Below are 18,357 nucleotides of genomic sequence, written 5' to 3'. Positions count from 1 at the left end.
GGTGGTGGTGGGGGGGGGTGTGCGTGTGTGTGTGTGCCGGCGGCTTTCCCCGACGGCAGCCGGCCGGGCGCTGCGCTGGTCGCGCTGTCGCCTTTGCTTATTTTTCTTTTGTTTTTTTTTTTTTTTTAAGGGAGGGGGTAAGAAAAGTTTCGTCTCTTTCCTGTTGCTGTGTGCAAGCGGTGAGGGCTGCTAACTCGGGGAGCAGGGGAGGCGCTGGAGCGGAGCTGGCTTCTCTGGTGCACGAGCGCATAACCAAGGAAGGAAAAACAGGGGAAAGAAAACGAGGGGAAAAATATTTTTAAGGCTGAGGTTTTGTTTAGTGGTGGTGTTTAAGTTACAGGTACTTGTGGTGTAACTCGTACTGGAAATAAGCAGAGTTGCTTTTATGCAGGGTCAGTCTGAGCCTCAAAGCTCCAGTACAGAACAGCTCTATTATTTTCGTCAAGAAATACCCCAGTGGTTTCCCACACGTTCCTCAAAGGCCATAGAGGGAAATTGGGTCTTGACATTTCCTCATAAAGTTAATCAAAGCATGGAGTTACTGGCCGCTCAGCCACGGGAACACTTGGTTTGCGTTTCCTGCGGTGCCAGTGTATGCGGGCACTGTCTACTGACAAATCCCATATATCTAAGCATTTTTTGTCCAGCATTGCGACAAGTTAGCAGCTAAGATTACTACTGTTTTAATAAGTGAGGGAAAAAAAAAATCTGGTTTTGTGGCTTGTTTACTTAGCGCGTGCAAAAGCACGTTGCAGGCAGGCAGGGTTTTGCTCTCAAAGACAGAGTCTAATAAGGCCTACCAGCAGCCGGTGCTGCACGTAAAGCACATTTGAAGTGACTTCCAGAACTGCTTTTTTCTTCTCATTTTCCATGTCCATCTATTGGTGTCTGTCGGACGCGGAAGCATCACGTACTTGCAGCTATACAGAAATGCAGGTGCTGCTTGATGTCGATACTGTTTGCAGAGGGAAATCCCAGTACGGTTCAGTTGCTGCCGAGGGCCCATGCTAGCAGCATCCGAGACCGAGTTTTTGAATGGATGGCTGAAGGCGTATTTGCCGGGAAGTTTTATTGTGTTACAGAGAAATTAAATGTCCTCTTTGAATCTCTATAGCTTTGGATCAGGGGATAACTTACAGTGTACAAATCAGTCAGAAATACTGTATGGATTAAACATTTCTGGCAGTTTTTGTATTAGCATCCCTGTCTCATATTTTGGTGCCTGAGTAGGTATTGCTGCTAGGAATTGAAGTACAGCTGTATGATTTTTACCTTCCAAATGGAGCACTGTAGAGGAAGCATTTCACTGACAGACTTGTCTCAGGCTGAGGAAAATAAAAACACAAAGTTTTATCGGTGGCATAGCTAATTCAAGACAAGGCTTTAAAAACACAGATCCTTTTTACAGCTTTTGCTTCTGTATTAGGTGTTGAATTTTGATCTGACTTTACAAGTGCGACACGGAGTGTGATAAAGGGTTACGTCTTCTGATGACAGCCCGTGCCTTCCTAAGTTGTTTGGTTTCACGCAGAAGCAGTGATGTCAGCTGCTATGACGAATCCAGCCTTTTTATCTGATACTTTGAATTTTCAGTAAATTCTCGATACCCAATTCAAACGAAGACTTATCGAACAATGGGGCTGATACCGTTTCAGCTGAATTTGGTGGCAAAACTCCTATTCACTTCAGCTGAAGCGGGATCTGGGCCACAACGTGAAGTGCTTACATTGATTAGTATGCTTAATACAGTCACAATTTTTCTGACAATTTATACTGTTAATTTGATATTGATCCCTTTGCTGAGCAGCATTAACTGGTACTTGGAGCTAATTAAAATGTTAAAAACTTGGATCCCTTGAGATTCCTCTGATATAATTTAGTTCAGAAGTTTCTCACAAGCCTTTAAGATGACCTTTCTCAGGAGATGCAAGCACACTGGTAGCAGAAAATTCTGCCTCTTCTGTGACTGTGAGCTGCCTCTGGAAGTTAGGGTGAGGCGTTCGATTGGGTTAATGGCAGGTGCAGTTGTGTGTGGGTGGTAGGGGCATACGGAAAGGGGCAAAGGAGAGGTCAGGAGCTAATAATTTGCCAGGCATCCAAAACTGTAAAATTTAATTCCTTACCAAGGCTAGAGTTTCTTTTAATGTATGCTTATACATTCAGAAGAGGACTATTTCAGAAGAAGACTATTTCAGTTTCTTGGCTGGAACGTCAATTAGTTTGTGCAGAGGCAACACTCTTAAATAGAGACTCCATCTTAGTCTCCCGATGCTAAAACGCATTATATGTTATTATCATCTTTGTTTCTCTCAAAGGTAATGAATACAACTCTTCAGGAACTAATGTCAGCTTTTCACATCAGACTTTTTCAGATTGCTAGTTACACTGAGATTTTAAATGAACAGAAGATAGTTCTGTATCAGAAGGCTTTTATCTTAATTTAGAATATTTTTACACAGCTAAATTCGTCTTTGAAGGCAGCAATCCCATTGAACAATATTCTGCTCTGGCACTGAGTGGGAAAATTGTCATTTTAAACAAAGGCAAGAAGAGAACTTGGTTTTATTATCTTATGTATTATTATATATGAAATATTAATACTGTTTCCAGTGAGATGTGCTGAATGCCATAATCCGTAAACATAGCTGGGATTATACTCCTCAAAACAATTATTTTAAGAGCTATAAATTAAAGTTACAACTATAACTTTTTTTTTTTTTTTTTTTTTTTGCCTGGGGCATTAAAGCAGAAGTGAGTATTTCAGATGTGGTTAGGAAGGCATATATTACGTTTCCGCTAATTCAGATAAGGTTTGCCCAATACTCCCCCCCCCCCCCCAACAATCTTCTTTGCTTCCCCCTCCCCATGGCCCCGGTGGGATGTTAGCTAACCTAATACTGCCTGACAGCTAACTAGGGCAGTAGTGTACGGTGCATCGCTGTAGAGCTGGCACGCTGTGGACACTGTCGTGTGCTACGGGCAGCCTGGTTTGATACAATCCTGTACGCTTCCAAATCACCGGGAAGGGTTTAGCTACATACTTCAATATCCGCTTACTGTCCCGAATACTTACGAAGGGTCAGTATTTTTATTTATCATCACTGGAGGCGGGGAAAAGGTCTGCCGGTAAGCTGGTTTCACTCCTGTGAAATGCACTGTGCCAGGCGGCTGTTGCAGTACTTCCACACAGCTCCTTGGTGACCAGAACTACCCCAAATTCAGGTATCTGTTACTCTGTCGATGTCCTGCAGTCACAAAACTAGTGTGCTGACTTAAAAAACAAGTTTTTCCCCCTAAATATTTAGGATGCAGTAACTCACTTCACTCAATAGTCTTGAAATAGAAAACTGAAACACCTTTGTGTCCGTGTATATAGTAGAGGTGCCTGGTTTCACTATAGCTCAAGTACTTCCATATCTCTTCCTATAATGTTATTTTGTAATTTCTTGCAGCACTATCTTGTGAAACAGTCTTTTCTACATGAAGAGTACACTAGGGGGACTATTTTCCTCTTTGTTGAGTGGTGTGGCAAGACTATGAATCTGGTCCTTTATACACAGATATCAGCAATACCCAAATTTAAATGCAGCTGATTTGCTTTGATTTGTTTTTTATATCAGATGCCTATTTGTTTTATACCTGTTGCATTCATCTTTCTCATGAAAGATAAATCCTAGCTGCTGGGATATTTACTTTGAAGGGGAGATTTTTGTAAACTTTGTACATGGACATTTCATCATTCCTTACCATGTTTTATTGACCAATATGTACCGAAGGGCTGCAGTCTCTTCAGCATAGGAAATGCATGAGTCTCTTCTCTAATAATTGAGACTTGAAAAGACTTGAGAAATTTGCCAGTGATGTAGACAGATGTCTAAATCTGTTAGCCAGATGCTGATACGCAAGATGTGTCGGACTTTTTTTATCATCTTTTTGCAAAGGATGTGGGAAGGAAGCAACACCACTCCCTGTTCTTATTTCTCCTTCCTCGGAGTGGCACACAGCGTCTTTATCAGGAGCGGCAGCATAAAACTGGAGTTTGCATCAGTTTCATTTTTCTCTGCTGTCTTTTTCTTCTTTTTTTTTCTTTTAAGACTCTGTTTCCCAGTTAACTGCTAGCATGAATATTTTTTCCAGCCTTCTGTTATATTGTTACTTTTTTTTTTTTCTAATTTTGAGCTGCCTTGTTCATCTGTACAGAAGGGTTTGGGTTACAAACTGTAGCCTGATTATTTTAAGTTTTGATCTACCAAAGCGAGCACGGGCTTAAGCACGTGAATGGATCCTTGGGACTTCACTGGGATTACTTGTGTGCTTAAACTTACTGCTTAAGCATCTTACCTGATCAAAGCCTTACTGTGTTGTGCTTTAACAAAATACTCAATAACATTTGTAAGTGAGTTTTGTGCTGAGCAATGTAGAGAGATGTGCGGTTCCAGCCCCAAAGTTGAAACCACTAGATAAAAAGCTTCTTGCATCAAAGAGGAGTATACTTTAGTATCAAAGTAACAAATGACTTTTTAAACTTTCCAGTAGAAACCATATGTAGGTATTAGCGCACATTATTATTTTATATCTGTAACGTACATCAAAGATCTCACTTTTCCCCAGCTCATGCAGGCAGGTGACAGCTATTAGAGGAGAGACACCGAGTAGCTCTCCCAGAATCATTGACATCGTTTGATCCACAGTGTGACAGTGAGGAGCACCTCCACTGAAGGACTTGTTAAATGCAGATATAAACACATCGCCTTGGTGAATGTCATCAGCTGCAAAGAGTTGCAGGCTCTGATAAACTTAACTTTTGATGTGAATGGGAAACCTCCAGTGAATGATGCCGGATAGTATTGCTGTGAGGTAGACCTGCACGATAAATACTGGAATCAACGTTCCTCAGTTCTTTAGAGACAGAAGGTTACCTAAAACACTCAAGCAATGTTGGCGTTGTCTGTAATAGGTTATGAGTGTCAATATTTGAGCATATTTAAAATAAGAAGCTTGAGAGTCAGAGGTTGGCTCTTACACTTACCTGTGTGTTTGAAAGTACACGGTTAATGCTAATAGAAATTAAATCACCTTAGTGGCTTTTATATCCACTGTATTGTATTGGCTTGAACAAACACTGTCTGAGACTATCAGGCTGGGGAAGAGAGGTGTCCTGGCGCTCCCGCCCCGGGACGTCCTGCGTCCGCTTGGTTTTGTCCTGGTGAAGCGAGCGGTGCCTTACGTGCGAGGCCATTTTGTATTCGGGTCATTTTGGTGGTGCTACACCACTTTGCTGTAATCCTAGGAGATTAGGGAAGGCTGGGCACGTGCTGGTGCATTTAGAAAGACGAGCAATTAGGGTTAGCCCTGTGGTTTTGTGAAAGCTCTTTGTGCTGATGTGGACAAAGTAGGAACCCGGAGTCGGTGGCAGAAGGCAGGCAGTGCTGGGGCGAGTGCAGCCCCCCCAGACCCCCCCTGCAGCTGTTTTCAGCCAGCTTGCGTGGGGTGGATGGGGAGAACAAGCGTGAAATCACCCCAGGAGATTATGGTGAGTGTGCTGGGTTCAAAGGGAGGCCGAAGGGATTGCTTTGGAGATAAGGGAAACTGAGGATAAACAGCTGAAGCATTTCTCTAGGTGGCAGCCTCCTAAAGGTGCCCTGCAAGATTTTGGCAGCCAGCTATTTTGCGTGGAAGTATGGAAAATCTTTCGTGAGGATTGTTTCTTACTTGCAGTGCAATTACAGTGGGTCTTAGTGTAGTGGTGGCTTGCCAAGGGAGAAACTGAACGTGCTTCCTAATACAGGTTGTTACTTAGACTAAAATCTTTGCATGTTCTTGTTTCTCTCCCACTTTTTTAAAAACCTTACTACTATCTCTGTCACAGAAAACGTGCCCAAGGGCAGGGTTATAAAATGGCAGCGTTAGTTTCTTTTAAAGGCACGAGGCCCTCTGCGTTTCGAGGCAGACTCTCTCTGGAGGAGGACGACCTCTGAGCATCCTCCCACCGCTGTTTCATTCCCCCCACCTCGAAAAACTGCAATTCCCAAGTTGGTGCTGGAAAGGGGCCACAGCCTCGCCAGCTCCTGGCGCAGGAGGCACATCCAGGTCCCGCTGCACGTAGCGAGCATCCCAGTAAAGGCCTGCCTGATAAGACAGCGCTCGGGGAGGTGCAGGGGTTTTTTTTGATGTGGCTTTTCTTGGGGCTGACAATACGTGCGTAGCGCAGTGGTTCAGGAGCAAAATAAAGTGTTCAAGTAATGTGCATAGTCATTCAGTTTTCAGTAGTGCTGGCTCAGCACACCATGAGTTAAGTGAAGATTATGCTTAACCTTTTGTTTGCTCTTTTTTTTGTGCTTCTACAAACTTAGGCTGTTCTTTTCTGTTACAATTTCCTGAGCATTGCCACACACTAAGCTTGGAAAATGAAGTGCATTTAGCCAATTTATGGCCTGACATATGTTAATTAACATTAATTACCTGCTTGAATAGTCCATTTAGCACTTATTATTAAAAAGTGGCTTGTCTACAGAAGGGGATTTTCCTTCAGTGTGAGATGTTCTGTTCTAACTTGCTTCAGACAAAGTCAGGATGGGGTATCCCGTGCTTCTCTGCACGGCTATACCAGTTTCCTGATGATCCAGTTGTGTGTGTGGGATACGATTGCACCACTGACAGGCACCAACTCCTTACCCATGTGTATTTGACATTTATTTGACATCGGTTTAGCTTTCCCACACGAACCAGTGTGTTTCCAAGTGGTTTTTGCTGGCGGTGGGTACAGCTTTTGCACCCCTGATTGAGGCAGCTGGAGAAAGAGCCATGCTTCTCAGCTCGCCAGGAACTGCAGGGAGATCTGGAAGCCTGCGGTGATGTGGCCCCAGCCCCTGTTTGGCGGTGGAGGGGTAGGAAAAGCTCAGGTTGGAGGGGGTGCGTAGGAGCTGCTGGGGCGCACCGTGGTGCCCTGCAGGGAGGGCGTCTTCAGCTCTGCGTGGCTGAGGATGATGGACCTTGAGGGTCCCGCAGCCGTTGAGAGTAGGCCACCGCTGGAGTGGAGTGTGGTCTCCAACAACAGCAGGTTATGTCCTGCTGTATTCATCAGCTACGTTACCTAAATTATCTCCTGGGCAATGCGTTGGGCAAGGGTTGTCACAGGTCATTGGTCTAAAACTTGTGGGATGAGGGGAGTAACAAACAGAGAGTACTCGTGCGATTTCCAAATACCAATGCTTAAAAAAAAAAATACTCCATTCCTCAATTCACCATCCCCCAATTCCTCATTCCTGTCTTGGGAGGCTCCAGGGACGTTATGTCCTACTTCACCTTCTCTATCCTTCCCTTCGTAACACCAGCCGGGGGAGGTGGCGTGGTGCATGGGGTGCCTTTGTGGGAAATGGAGGGCTGGCTTGTAACTGTGCAGAGTATATAGCTGCGTTTCAGTTGGGGATACAGTGTGGAGGCGATTAGGCTCCAGGACTGACGAGGAGCAATTTCAGGGCAGTGAAAGGGGTTGGGAACAAGCGAGTGATTGCGTTAGTGCTCTGCCTCATCCCTGCGGTGAAACAGCAAGGGAGCTGCCTTTCAGTGGGGCTGGAGGAGAAGAGTATCGCTGTGTCACCATTGCTTTTTGCCAGAATGGTCCCTCTTGATGCTGTGCCTGGCTGTGAGGTCCAGGAGGAGCCAGTCTTGCCCTGCAAAGCCAGAGTCCTTTCTCTGGGCCACCCCCCTTGCATATTTGCTCAAGGACTGACATGCTTGTAGCGCTGCTTTGCAGGGAATTTGAGGCAGGTCAGGAGTTAACAGCATTGGTGTCTTGTTAGTAACTCTCTGTGTGTGTCCTACCTGGACTTTGCTTATTGGGGCAATTTGCTCTATCTATACACTGGTACCTATTAAAAATAAAGGCTATTTAAATGCTCCTACTCGTATAAAACACCTTTGTAAGATTTCATTGACAGAGAAATGCCTTTCTGGGGATTTGTACTGGTAAAGAAATGCCTTATGAAAATTAGCTCTTACAACAGACTTGTGCTAACGAATTGAATGGATTGCTTGCTCGATCACAACATGCTATGTACTTAAGAGCTGAATTATGAAATGCTGGGTTCTCACTTGAACATGTTTATTTGGCAAGATGTTCTTTTGCTTTTCTTTTTTATTTTGTCCCTGCTGGTGAAGTTGCCACTCAGTACGTGTAAAGGGACACGCGAGGAAGATGCGCGCTGGGACAGGAGGGCAGCGGCAGCCTGCGGATCGTTGCCGGAGGGCTGCGGGAAGGTCCGCTTGAAGTGAGGAGGATGGCATGCGGCACTGACAGCTTGCCGTCACGGCCTTTGCAGCTTGTGCCTCCAGGTCTCCCGGGGAGTGCTGCCCGCCAGTTTTGGGGGGCAAGAGGCTGCTCGCAGTGGCTGCGGGGCTCTGCCTGTGCAACCTCCGGCTGCTGTACACCCGAGCGCTGCGGCCGGCCGTCGGGTGCGTTTCTGCGGGGTGAGTCACTGCATCGTGCCACTTCTGCATCCCTTCACCCGCTGCCTGTGCCGAGGTGAAGGGTGGGTCCGTGCTGACGTCTCCGTGCCAAAATCCTGTTGAGAGCTCTGGAATGAGGGCAGGAGGCGGGAGCGCTGCCAAAGGTGCCGTTTTTCTCCTTTGACACCTACCTCTGTGGCTGCCTTCGCGCTTTGGGTTGTGCTGTGGGTCTGCCTGGAGGCTGCTCGTAACCCAGCCCTCAGCCTTGCAGTGCCTTCAGGCCAGCCCGCCTCCTCATCCCTGGCTTTCCGAGACCTTCGACTCTCCCTAGGGAGCAGCGGAGGCCGTGGGCATGCCCAGGATTGTGACCAGTGGGTAGGACGCAGTCCTAGGAAAAAGTTTTCGGTAGGTTTGCTGGCTTCTGAGTGGCGTGAGCCAAAAAGGGGAGATCCAGGCTGCTTGCCAGCGCTTGAGCAGGGAGGTGACTTCTGCTTATCCCGACCCCAGAGGAGCAGGAGGCAGCAGATAAGTTGGAAGGCTGATGAGGACAGACAGCGGTCTGCTGGGGGAGGACAGATAGAGGAGCACCCAAACACATTGGCCCATGTCCGCTTGGGCTTCGCTCTGCCTCCCGGCTGCTGCGACTGCTCAGTTCGTAGTGGGAATGAAAACTGGTTTGCATGGATGCAGCCCAGTTTATGATGGTGCAACTATCAGGGGCAGATGAAGTAAAGAGAGCGGGGTCTGACTCCTGTCCCTGCTAAAGGCCATGCTAAAGCAGCACTGGGGCTCTCCTACAGTGTTGCAGCAGCATGCATTTGCATTAGTGTAAGTAAGACTCAAGCCAGCAGTGCTTAAAATCCTGATTGCAGCTGAGCCTGGACTCTCTGTGAGGACTGGGCATGACCAGGGACTGTTAGTGACAGTGTTGCACTTAACTAAACAAAGCTTTGTTTAAAAACCAATTAACTACCTAATAATATTCTAATACAAACTACTCTTCTAGTCTAGACAGCCAGCACCTCTGACACTGTAGACAATTTGCCCTTATAACTTAGTTTTTTTCTCACACTGTACCATGTTGGTTTCTACATGTTTTCCAAAATAGGATGCAGAAGAATAAATATATTGTTCTAAGAAATCATTTTAGGACAGAACTTCCAGGGCCATATTTGTTTCATCTAGAATGTGGACTGAATTATCTTGATACATACTCCAGTTATGTGTCAGTGCTCTTAAAACCTGCCGTATTTGTTTTTTTTTTCCTCTCCACACTAGCTCTTCAAGCAGCTATTTCAGCTCTCCAAAGACACGTTATGACCAGAGTTAGCCTCACTTTCTCACGTGAAATCTGCAGTGTAAACATACCTTTAAATGTGAGACTTAATCCAGATCAAAAGTTTCTGACTTTGTGGGTATTTGTGAAGTTAGGCTGTGAACCCCTATCTTGTGTAAATATATTTGCTAGTACTTCGTGGAGGATTTATCATTTTCATATATAAAGTTCTAAATATGCTTAGTACATAAAATTTGGCGTCTGATAAGTGAGAACTGCGCTCAACAAAGAATGTCTTTGTGCGAGACTCTCACAGGCTCCCACATTATCACCTTTTTTGCTCATTGGGTTTGTGCTGAGAGCAGTGATGTGGTTTCCTGAAAGCCTGTAACCTACTGTTTGTTCTGCAAAACTGCTCTGGACCTTAACTAACTTTCAGAGAAATTTTTTTTCCAGGAATTCTTAGGAGAAGGTGACGCCAGTTCAAGTTGCGTCCTGAGATGCTTGTAAGCTGAGACACGTAGAGCTGCTGTTCCTGTTTTTGTGCAACATGATCTGTTGTGTTTAAAAGTTTCACTGTATGGGGGAACTCAAAACCATTTGTCTGAGATGTCACGTTTCAGACTGAATGGTGCTTCTTTAAGTATTCATCAAGACCTACAATGGGAGGCCACAGGTCCTATGATGCCTTTGTAGCATAACAGTGTTGGCACCAAGAGTGATGCTGCCACTGAAGAGCTGTAAAAACTCTGAAGCGTTTTGTCGATCTTATTCAAGCGGCTTCTGCTTTTGCGTAGCCTGACCATATATATGGTCCAGATAAATGGGCCACATCTAAAATCTGTGATTTGCAAATGAAGTCATGTCAGAGCTCTGCATGGATTGGGCCAGAGGTTTCCAGCCTAGTTTGTGCAGCAGCCAAAAGCTCCGAACCTAATATTATTATTTTCATCATGATGTTGACAGTGTGATTCTCACTTCCCATAGCATGTTGAGATTTATTTCTTGCCCCATTGCTCTTACAGCCTGGTTCATGCACAGTGAAAATACTTCTCGTTACAATGTACTAGAAAGTTTGCAGGCTTGGGGTAGGAGAGAAATCTTTTATGGGGAGCTGTTTTTTATAAAGCTCTGGGGAAGGGAGCCATGTGCTTAAGAAGGTATTTGAAAATCAATAGTGAGGCCATTTTACATACAGAAAAAGAGGGAAGTGTGTAGACAATAAGGTAGTGGCATATGGGGCTGGGAGGAGGAAGGATTCTGTGAACTAGCAGTAGGGAGTAAATCAACCTGATGTATGTTCATAGACATCTGATGTCTTCTGGGCCTAGTGGGGTAGCTTGGAGCAGGTGGAAGAAGCATACTGTTTACCTAATTAGAAACATAAATAAAATGTTTCCAACATTTTTCTAAATTAAAATGCATTTGAAGCATATGTCAGACTTCTCACATCCAGGAAAGATCTCTAAAACCCTGCCATTCCCCAGGGAGGCTGTTTCTAGCCCACCTTTTTCAGGGCTCTGCCAGGTAACGAGTCCTCCTGGTCGGAGGGTGGGGTGGGACGTGCATTAGCAGTTGGAGATGTTGAGGTTCTTCCTGAGCGCACCCGTACTCCTCTTTAATCGGTGGGAAAAGGTCTATCATTTGAGGCAATAGACCAGGGAATTGGAAAAACCAAAGAAAATGATCATGGTTGAAATCATTGAAGATAGGATTTCACCTCTGTGTATTTATTGAGAAGCGGGTGATGGTGGGGAGCAGGGCCTGGGCTGCTGTACAGTCAGAGCAGCTCTGTATCTCCAGTGTATTTTAGACACCGAGGAGACAAAGATGATGCTAATTGCAAGAGAAACTACTTAACTGCTTTGTATTATGTGTGAAATGAAGGGGGAATAACGCTGATTGAGTGACCTATTTTGACTTTCTCAGTTTAATGTTTTAGTCTTTCTCTGGACAGTGAATTATAATTTTATCAAATCCTGCTGGAAATAAGTATGTTGCTGGGCAAAGTATTTTATCCTCGCAGTTTTAACTGCAGAATTACCTATTGCCGCTTGACTTGGTGGCAAGAGTTTCCTCTTTCGGCTGGAAAGGTCTTTTGCTATGCAATACAGTGGCAACAGGGTTTTTTTAATACAAAATATGAACCTGTCAGGAAGAATATAAAATAGGTCACTGAAGGAGTCTAATTTAGAAGGAGAAAGGGCATAAATCTCTACCTCTCTCTGATGACAGAAGGCCAAAGTACAGCAGAAATGTTTCCCTGCTTGTAAAATGCTGGCCCTGATACCAGAGAAGTTTTTCTGTTAAAGGCACAACTGTATCTAACCTCCGTACAAGTTTTTCGACTTTATTTTCGGTACGTAACTGGATGTTGCATAAGGGGATTCTTAAGACGACGAAGTGCCTCCATTAGGGTCTGCTCTGCTTATTGTGCCGTTACAGAAATTGTTTGCTGTTTTGGACTGGTGTCAGGCAGAATAATACTGAATAAGTCCCAGATGAATGTGGGTGGTGAAAGGAGAAAAATAACTTCAAATAAAGAGGGGTATTATCAGCTGAGGAGCCAGTGTTGATCCTATGGTGCTGAAAAATGGAAGCAGGAAAAACAGTCTTTTTTTTTCTTTTTTAAAGATGGAAAATCTTAGCTGAAAAATCTGTTCTGACCAGAGTTTGGTAGTCTACTTAAACTTGCAGCAAATTGGCATTGGTGCAGCAGCGCTGCGAAGTATTGAGAGGGAGAACAGAAGTACAAACAAGCCCCCAAAACTTGAGAGGATCCTCAGATTCTTTGTCCATTTAGGACAACATGACCTGTAGCGTCACTTGCAGCTGCTGGATTCAAGAGTATAAATAGTGAAAAGAACACTGATTTGGCCAGGATAAAATGTTCATTTTGGGTTTTTCCAACAGCTGTGTCAGGACTTAATCCTGGCAAAAGCTTCTCACGTGTCATTTTTTATTCAGACTCGTACTAAGCATGTGGAATGACAATGTTCTCTAATGGAAGGAAAAAAAAAAAAGGAAAAAAGTAGTAAATTGAGAAATAGTGTGGATTTGGTGTCCCCTCAGCCTGAAGGAAAAACAGTTTGCTTGAACAGTATGATAGCAGTTGTTTGAGAAATTAAGTATGGATTTCCTTTGATTGTAGTTGAATCATGACATCTTACTAAATTTATCCAGTCTTGAGTGCCTGGATTCTGGTTTGACATTTTCTTTGGATGGTTGGGTTTTTTTGGTTGTTTTTTTTTTAAAAAAAAATGCTCTGCATGGGCTGAGAGATGATAGTTTTCTTATTTTCTGCAGGAAACTGTATCAGGCGTCAAACCACTGATTCTTGCAGGTGCCTACGGGCATGTAGGGGCCAGCAGCTCTCTCCCTAGAAGCACCACGATACAGTGGGTGGGTTTGAGCAATGCCAGTGATGGGTCTTTCCCATTTTCCAGGAGCAGACAGGGAGTAGGAAAGTTGGATTTCGCATGACTTGACCATTAACTGCAGATTGCTGGAGTATCTCTGTGGATAGTTCTCACTGTTCAGTGAAGTGCTGAGCAGAAGTACTTAATAAGAGCGTACTTCATTTCTACAAAAATCTAGTCCAAAAAAATGTTTCAGTATAAAAGCCAAGTAGTCGGGAAGTACGAAATGTCAGAAATAAAGTTGTCTCTAACACTTGAAATTACTTCTCATGCTGGCTATGACACTGTCATTAGTAACAAGCTCACACACTCTATCCACCCCCAGTCTCCTTGTTGGGCTGGATGCTTCAAGGGGTATTCAGGGTTTCAGCTCGTCCCCCGTGATCTCTGTGTGGGCCCTGTGCCATATTTGTTGCACTCAGCTCTGAGTAAAGAAATACGCCCTTCCTGGTGTGCTCATCTGTGTCATTCGCCTCCCCAGTATCCGTGGGCTTCCCCGACGAGCACCCTCCCAGCCCTGCATCCTGTTCTCCCCTCCCGAAGCTCCTTGCCCGCCCTGGTCTCCCGTCCCAGCCTCCTTCCCTGCGATTCCCAGTCCTGCTCCATGCATCCTCCCTTCCTTTTCCTGTGATCTCCCACCCCTCTGCTCACCTCCCCTGGTTTTCGTATCTGCTCTGCTTGTCCAGCTTGCCTCTTTTTTTGTCCAGCTGCCCGTTCCACATTTCTCCCCTGCCCCAGGATTCCCCGTTTCCCGTGTCTTGCCAATCCCAGGCCACTTATCCTGTTTCTAATCCCAGTTTCAGTTCAGGTTTGCAGAGCCATTAGCGATGGGGAACAGGGTTTTATAGTAGGAAGTGTTGGACAATACGAGGTGTAGGTGGGGCTCACAGCACCACCTATAATTTACAACATTGTTTATTATTTTTAACTAATCCACCCTTAGGTAAGCAGTCCTGGTGCTGTCAGTGTGCAAATCCTTAGTCACTTGGGTAGTCTTGTTCCCTCTGCTGATAGTGTGTACAGAGGGGTTGCTCATTTGTGTAAGAGATGGAGGATCCAACCTTAGAGAGACTTCGATCTCTATTTTAGTGTGGCCTGAACTAGACAGCAAACAATGTCTGAGATAATGCAGTTCATAGGGCTACTGAGCTGTCCCTAAAATATTTAATGGCACGTGTAGTAATTGCTCTCATTTCCATCGTGTGGGGCTGTTCCTTTTTCCTTCCCTGTTGGTGAGAAGAGGGGAGACATAACAAGTTCCTCAATGATAATACATAAGACATGAAGGTATACAGTCCGCAGTCACACCATACTCTGCATCCTCTAGTAGGTGCCCTCTGACTTGGTGTATTTAGACTAGAAAATATAAAGAGCCTTTTCCTTGTATAGCTCCAGAGTTTTCTTGTATCTTCTGCCTCTGCTGCTAACTTCATGCCTTGTCTTTAATGATTCTGGTAAATGCCTCCACGTCTAGGTGGGAACCTGATCACAGGTGTTTTGTTATCAGAATTAGACTGAGAAACTTATGCTGGATTGTTGCTTAAAACAGCAAGGTGATGCCTTGGAGTACAAGAGGATGGACACCTTTGCTGCTTTCACTGGGTGCAACTTAGCTTCTGTCATAGTCAGTAGGCAGCTTCCAATGGACTTTGTGCTAGATCAAGTCATTTAGTGGTGTGAATAACCTTATATTGACCTTTTAAAGACCTTGCGCATAGAGCGTGCAGTTTATGAGTCTCTTGTTCCTTCGTGATAAAGTTCAAAACTTTAATCAGGTAACAGGGTGGCGTGTCTTCTTTCCATCGCAGTAAAGTGCATGCAAACACACATTGCAACAAATAGTGCAAAGGCAGATCTAGCATGCCCTGCTTCCTCTCCTGCAAGAGAAATCGGTTTATTCTCTGCCACTGCTCCCCAAGCCATTTCAGCAGCTCGGTCGGCTGGGGGCTTCACTGGTGGTGGCTGATGCCTTTCAGGTACCGTGCTTCAGTTTCCCAGGCTATTGATGACAGCTGTTTAGTCACAGCCCTCTGGGTCACGATGTATGGGGATTTTCTGATGGTTGTGGTGACCTTGGGGGGGAATTAGACTGGATGTAATGTTTCCAAGAATTGGAGACGCCTGTGCCATTGAGCTGGTGCACGTTGCCGAATCAATTACTAGCATTGGCAGGATTTTGCTTTAGGGGAATCTCGCAGCTACATCACAGTCTTGTTATTAGTAGATTATTGTAAATTGGTTTTAATACAGAGCCAGATATTTGCAGGGAGGAGGGACCTTAAACAGTTGGTTTCTGTGAAGTATTTTCCCTATACGCAGCACTGTTGCAGGGCATACCCTGGCACTGTATCTCACTTTCGTTTTCAGGAAATTTTTATCAGCTCCTGTGTGGAAATACACGTTTGGTGTAGAATTGTCATCCTCAGGTGAGGAATGGCTCTGTGGTGCCCCGACCTCCTCCAAAGCCGCTGGTGACAACTGAAACTCTCCGTGTGGAGATACTGTAACTTTCATGTAATGTGTTGAATCATGATAAGGGGATTCGGCACTTTTGTAACTCGGGCTGCTGCGGTGTAGGCCCCTGGTGAGCTTTTGCAGAGGGGCTTCCCAGCGAGACCCTCAGTTTTTACGTGCAGCCCTCAGTCTAAATCCAGGTCACCGGCCTCTCCCGCACCCGTCACAGTCGGGCGGCATGGAGCAGTTGCGACACGACGTGCTCAGGCGCTTTTAATTTATGACCTAACAGATTGTGACTGTGCCTCTTCGCAGGTGACGAAGGAGCGCGCCGTGACCCCGCTTCACCGGCGCAGGCTTTGAGCCACACAGTTTTGCTCTGCGAGATGGGGGTCAGCCTTCGGGCTGCTCCCCTCTTGCGCTTCTCCGTTTTGTGCCCGTGCAGCGTGGTGTTTTCGTGGGCCTGCTCAGCCAAGGCCGTGCTTAGGTTAGCGCTTGCTTGTATATTAGGAAATGCAGCCCCCCTGATTCAGTTGGTCCCTTCTTTACTGTGTAATTGACTGCCAAAGTGTTACATTTAATTCAAGTGCTGGTAGGGTTTTCCTCAAAATGCCTGTGTAGCGTTAAGACAGTTAGGAGTTACAAATGTAAATATGTTTACACAAAAACGAGGAATGCACGAAAGCTGGCATTGCTTAAGCAGCCAAAAGCAGCGTGATTATATGCTAGAGGGACGCTGAAAATGTAGGTTGCCGGAGCGCGGCTCCAGAAGTAAATCCCAACCAGAAGCGCTTGCAGTCCCTGCCTTCTAATGCACGGCCTGCCTGCTGCGGCTGCTGAGGCAACAGGGAGAGGGCTCAGGAGTCTGTGGGCATCCTTGTGGATTCTTATAGGAAAGTTTGAAATGCCGAAGAGAAGCATCGGCTGTATCTAAACGGGTCCTTCTTTTAGACTTTCCCAGGCAGTAGCAATATAGCCTGCAGTCGGGGGACCTGTGACGCTAGTGTTTCATAACTGAAAGTTAGGCATTTTTCACAAGCTGTCCTATTTCAGGTTGTGAGCGCGGGCACGCGCACACCCCTCGCACACCCCCCGCACACCCCCCAGCACATTGTTTACTTCCTCTGTAAGTTCTGGGACATTCAGTACTAAGGAGCATGATACGCTTGCATAAACACCCCAGCCAGATTTATCTCTCAAGCCTGTCTTTCCTTTCCTGTCTTGGAAAGTGATTAATCTGCAGCACACATTTTGTTCTTTGATTGCAGGGCATTATTCTGTAATCATTTACAGTTTTGCAGAGCCGTAGCACTAGCTTGATGGAGTATTTCTGTCATGTAGCCGGCGCTGTTGGCTGAAGCTTTAGCTGCGTAATGCAAAGGGAGCATTACTGTGCAGCTCTGTGTCATGTTAAAACTGTTTTCTTTTTACATTGCGTGCTTTCTGTGCATTCAAAAAACAAATCAAATGTACATATTTAAAGTGCAGGTAAGTGTCTTTGCAGCAATACATGCTGGGGGCTGGTTTGTAGGTTTTAGAAACGGTGTCAGTACTGCAGCATGCTGGCTGCCAGCTGAGGTTTTCCTATGCATTTGCGGAGGGTGGAGGAGTTTAAATAACTTTTGTTTTCCATGCTGCACATCATGTATTGAAGCCTACACCAGTTAGAAATCAGCAACCTGTGTAGATACAAGAACCTGTATGTACCACCTGGTGTCTGAGGAAAACAGAAAAGGAAGAGATCAAAGGTGAATCAGAAAATCTGTCCTGTCTGTACTGCATCGAGGCTTTTCCATGTGCCCTTTGTGGTTTTTGTTTGTTTTCCACATTTTCTAGTGTGCGAGGAAAGGAGGTAGGAGAGGTAACAACCTTGAGTTAACATGCCGTGGGTTGAGATAAGTCTATCAAGCAGAGTTCTGTTTGATGCACGTGTCCAAGCGGTAAACCACTTCTTCTTTCAGTAAAAAGGTGTGAAAAGTAGGTAGAAAAAATTCAAAGAAAACTACATGGCTTTGGGTTCTGACGTGTTGGTAACTTTATTTTTGCAAGATATGTGCACCTTTCTCTCCTACAAAGAAAGAGTTTTTAATGGATCTGAAGCCAGTGGGTCTGGACCAATCACCCACGCCGACGAGCGTCTTGTTCCAAAGAGTCTCAGAGATCTGGCCTACACACTGTGTCAGACAAAACACTTTTCCATCACCTTACGACAAACCAAAGCCCTGTAGTTGAAAGACAGAAGCCACACCACTGACGTACGGTGTGCGAAGACCAGGGAAAACTGAGGGGTGCAGAGTGTCTGTTAACTGAGATGTCCAGAGGATCCCGTGCCAGAAGTCAGGACAAAAAAATCTTCCAACAGCCTTCCCTGTCAGTCTGATCTTGAGGGCAGGGCAGGGCAAAGGAGGGGGGTTTCCTCTGACTACAGATCCAGCAGTTGTTTTAAATGGGCAGGTGTCAGAAGAGTAGCCTGCTCTGCCTTGGTGACCTGAGAGCGCTGGGCTGGGAGGAGCACCAGCCTCACATCTCCAATGATGGGCTTTGGAGCAGGCGGAACAGGCAGCACAGACAAGTAGTGACATGGTATTTTTCTTTTAACCCCTGCCCCCTGATTTACTGACGTATAGGGGTATCTAGAGCATCTGATCACAAATTTCACTTCTCCATCCTAGAAGTGCAAATTTCTGTAAAGTCCTCATGCAAATTCCTTAATTATAAATAGAGGGGAACTTAAAAGCAAGGAGGAGGAAGACTAAGGCT

General features: G+C 45.4%; 1 protein-coding gene across 2 annotated transcripts in view; it reads left to right on the top strand.

The window, feature by feature from the left end:
- Positions 1-18,357, top strand: part of FOXO3 (forkhead box O3) — a 95,470-nt gene that overhangs the window by 901 nt on the left and 76,212 nt on the right. The gene's annotated exons all lie outside the window — the stretch shown is intronic.

This window comes from Harpia harpyja, chromosome 3 (genome assembly GCF_026419915.1).
Source record: "Harpia harpyja isolate bHarHar1 chromosome 3, bHarHar1 primary haplotype, whole genome shotgun sequence".
NCBI classification, from domain to species: Eukaryota; Metazoa; Chordata; class Aves; order Accipitriformes; family Accipitridae; genus Harpia; species Harpia harpyja.
The sequence above is the reverse complement of the archived record's forward strand: the minus strand, read 5'-3'. Positions and strand labels throughout refer to the sequence as shown.